The 4,263-nt window shown below is 43.0% G+C and overlaps 1 protein-coding gene across 1 annotated transcript in view; it reads right to left on the bottom strand.

The window, feature by feature from the left end:
- The window catches only part of LOC106144463 (zinc finger protein 93-like), an 18,931-nt gene extending 16,926 nt beyond the window's left edge, over positions 1-2,005 (bottom strand). Inside the window, exon 1 of the mRNA XM_013355448.2 lies at positions 1,828-2,005. The gene's annotated coding sequence lies outside the window, so the exon portion shown is untranslated. The remainder of the gene's footprint in view (positions 1-1,827) is intronic.
- Between the last annotated feature and the right edge of the window lie 2,258 nt (positions 2,006-4,263).

Raw genomic sequence — 4,263 nt, 5'->3', positions numbered from 1 at the left:
GAAATGAAACTTCACGATTAAGGTGACAATATTATACACTACTGAGTCTCATGGAATGGTAACAAAAGAAACCTAACACTTCTGCACATGAAAAAAAAACAAAGAATAGAGAAAACCTCACAAAAATGGTCTTTCCTGCTCTGGGAATTTTTCACTATAATACGAGTTGTGAGGTTCATCCAGGCAAGGCTCACCCACATAGTACAAGAAACTATTCTCTCCCTCAGTACTCAAACTGCTGTGATTCTGTTGCAGAAATCTCTCTGGAATAAGCAATCTTCAACCATTGGGAGTAAAAAAGTAGAGATGTCACAGGTGGACTGAAGGTGGGGTACCTCTGAGAGTTTCCATTTCCGGTTGTGTTTGCATTTTATAATCTACAAGCACAAGGTGGGGCCAGGAGAAAAGTAAACAGGACTTTGCAGAAGCATAAAAGGCTTAGGTGCTTTTCAAATGCATGTTAAAGCATGTTTAAATGCATGTGATGAGGTCGCTAAGGGCAACAATTTATTGTTTCAGCAATTTCTCCAGGTTATTCTGTTCCAAGTAGCAAGATGAAGTCATGATTGGAAATGAGCTGTAAAATCAGTGCTTTATGTAAATCAGCAATTCAGTATCTAATAAATTGTCTTTTCTACCTTATTCTATTTCAATTCTCCAACATCCAGTCTCTGTACAAAGCCCTCTAAGCCGGGTCTAGGCTTTCCCCCTTCTCTTGGGAGAAGTCCACAGCAACATGACTGACTATAACAAACCCTGAAATAAAAAGCAATAGTTTGAGTGGGGCGGTGGTGGCGCACACCTTTAATCCTAGCATTCAGGAGGCAGAGGCAGGTGGATCTCTGAGTTTGAGGCCAGTATGGTCTAGAGTTCCAGGACATCCAGGACTGTTACACAGAGAAACCCTGTTTCGACCCTGGAAAGCAAGTTAGCCACATGTCCATGTGTTATTCTTGAATGAAGGAGAAGAGAAAGTTAGAGACTTTTTCTGATGTAGGTGAGTGGTCACAATTATTCAAAAGTTCTTTCTACTAAGGTGCTTGCTGTTCTATACAGAGCTTTACAACCGTGAACATACTCTGGCCTGATGGTCTCACTCTCAACATGCATAAGGTGTCTTTCTGGACTATAAGATGCAACACTAAGACCTTCACATAACAATACAAATTATTGCTAGGCCGGTGGTGGTGCATGCCTTTAATCCTAGCACAAAAACAGGCGGACCTCTGAGTTCAAGGCCAACCTGGTCTACAGAACAAGCACCAAATCACAGAGAAACCCTATCACACACACACACACACAAAAAAAAAAACAAAAAACAAAAAACACCTGCACACACACAAAAAAAGTTGAGCACTGTATTTAAACCACAGAATTTATACATTTCAGATGGAAAATTAATGAAAATATCCTACAGTTTACGAAAATATATTTGTGATTCAAATAAATCTACAGTTGATCCTTATGTGGTCAAACAAGCTTTTTAGGTTGACAAGCTCTAAATGCCACTCTCTTGAATAGGGAAGTGATAGAACACGTTAGTTGAAAAGCGTGGATAATTTAAAATTAAGAGCTTTGTTCTTTCGGAAGTAATAAGAGAACACTGTTAGAACATCAACATACAAATTCAATCTTGCGAGGTTAAGAGACTATTTTGAAAATCTTAAAACAAAACCAAAAAAAAAAAAATCAGGATTAGTCCGGTTCACACGATATAAAATTTACAGAGGGCAAATTTTTGTGAGAGACAGCTTCCTAAATCAGCAGCAAACAGCTCGAACCCCAGGACCCTTCTTCCCTGGGTCCCAGCCCCGCAGCTCCTCTGACCTGGGAGGTTCCAGGGCCGCCGGGCTGCGGTTCCCGCCACCGCGCTGCTGACTTCCCCAGGCCGCCCCGCGGCGACTGCGGCTCCGGGGAGTTTTCGCGTCCCCGCGACACCTCGCCAGGTCCTCCGCACCCAGGTCTGCCTTACTTAGGGAATGGCGAGTTTGCTGTGCCAGCCGCCTTCGGGCTCCCAGCCTACTCTGGTCCCGCCCACCATGCAGTTTGCTCACATTCGCCCATCCCCACCCACTTACTTCCTCTTTCCGCCCGGTTTCCCAAGCGGGCCCCGCTCTGCAGGTGTCCACCGGTCACTGGGCAACGCCCCTGAAATCGGCCACATTCCGGGTTTGGCTGTGAAACCGGGTTTCTCCTTTCACACTGTACTAGCAATGACCTGTGGGAAATTCTGCCGCTTAGAGAAAATTTCTTCTCTGCAGGCAGGTTAGCTGGCTCGGTTCAGCAAGCTTAACCTAGACAATCAAAATATATCGGTCACTCTTGCCAGAATTGGTATCACAGGCCTTTATTTCCAGCACAAGGGAAGAAGAGACAGGTGGGATGGGGTGTGTGTGTGTGTGTGTGTGTGTGTGTGTGTGTGTGTGTGTGTGTGGGTGTGTGTGTGTGTGTGTGTGTAAGACATGGAAAGCTGTTTAACTACACTTGGGCTCAGCTTTGGACTAAGGTCTAATAAGCGGGCTGCAGCAAGTTAGTATGGTTAGTATGTCCTTGTAGAAGCTCGTTGTGGCCCTCAAAGGACTATAACTCTGGTACACTCAGTCCCCTCCCTGCAAATTTAGGATGGGTTCAGGCTTGCATGGGCCTGCCATATGCTAAGAAGCACCAGAGAAATACCAGGAAAGTGGCCAAGATTTGTGATCAAATAAAGTCAATCCAATTTTCTGAACCTTCCCTCTGGAGTATCACTGGAAACGGATGGTTAACAGGGCTAATTTACCACCTGAAAATATATGATGAAAAGATTTAAAGGATGATATGCATATGGTAACTCCAGAGACTCTGGATATTCTGTAGAACAGTAGTCTTTACTTGGCACAGTCTGAGCACCAGGGGGCATTAAAAGCCCTTAATATACAACAACAACGTAAAAGGACTTAGATATTATATTGTTAACAACCAGAAATCAGAATAGTGTTGTAGACATGGTTTCAGGAACTCAAAGTCCAAACCATGAAACAGATACCTCAAAAAATTAACCCCCCCCCAAAAAAAAAAGATTCTAGGAAGAGACAAAAATGATAAGCTGACCTGGTGGATACATGTTTTTAACCCCAGCACTCAGATGGAAAAGGCGGGTGGATTTCTGTGAGATACAGGCCGCTTGGTCTACAGAGAGGGTTACAGGTCAGCCAAGGCTACATAGTAAGGCTCTGTGTCAAAACAAAACAAATTAAGGAGATATTTCAAAAGAAAATGCCCCATCTTAAAATGGAAAAAAAAATAACCCTCATGATGGATGATGAAGATTTAAAAGACATTTAAGTGTCTCTTTTCATCTAAAACAGAAAGTAACAGGGTTTTTGCAAAGTATCTCGAAAGTATATAACTGATTTTATTAGGTCATTTCAGTGTGGAGGCCTGTTGGGACCTAATGGGAGTCCTGGCCTTCCTACTTGCCTCCCCTGTTGGTGAACTTTTTTGCCCTTGTTGTTCTGGGCTTCTGAGAAACTTACAAGTTCCGTACTTTCAGAGTGGTTTACTAACCCTGCTTCCTCAGTACGCATTGCTTGGCCCTAACCCAAGGATCCTGCGATGAGGTCTCCATCCTGTTGACCCACCTGTCTGGGTTAGGTATAAACCCCCATGGTGATGTATAATAAAGAGCTTCTGATTCTGCAACATCCAGAGTGCGTGATTCATTAATCCTGACGCCAGCATCGTTATTAATTATTAATGACGTCAGCATTCATTAATCGGACTCAGCATCCAGGCTGCGCTTGACAAAAGGTCAGAATTTAACTTCTATTTCTTCAAGAATGTTTCTGCCTCAAAGGTCCCTTCGAGACTTAGGTCAGAGAGTTCTGCTCTCTCAAGGTTATTGACAATAGGTGTGATTAATATCCAGACCTTGTATTTCAGGAATAGAGAAGAGATACTTTTCTACTTCAAACAAAAGTCTGAGGATCCAACTAAGCTTCTAGTTCCTTTAAGGAGATACCATTGGATTCCACCCAGGAAGTGGTTTGCCTACAGAATGTTTTGGTCTAGGGTGTGAGTTTGACTTGTTTTTGACTTGTTTTGTTTTATCAACACGAAGTTTAACTATGGATGTAGCCCATGAACTTCAACTGGCCCATTCAAGTCCTTGTATCCTGTTAAAGCAGTTTTTGTTGTTGTTGTTTTAAATCTTACTTCTACCTTTTGGGGTCGGGGGCATTTTAAACAATTGGAAATTAAATGTGGGCAGATTGGTTTTACACG

This window comes from Microtus ochrogaster, unplaced genomic scaffold (assembly GCF_000317375.1).
Source record: "Microtus ochrogaster isolate Prairie Vole_2 unplaced genomic scaffold, MicOch1.0 UNK130, whole genome shotgun sequence".
NCBI lineage: Eukaryota > Metazoa > Chordata > Mammalia > Rodentia > Cricetidae > Microtus > Microtus ochrogaster.
The sequence above is the reverse complement of the archived record's forward strand: the minus strand, read 5'-3'. Positions and strand labels throughout refer to the sequence as shown.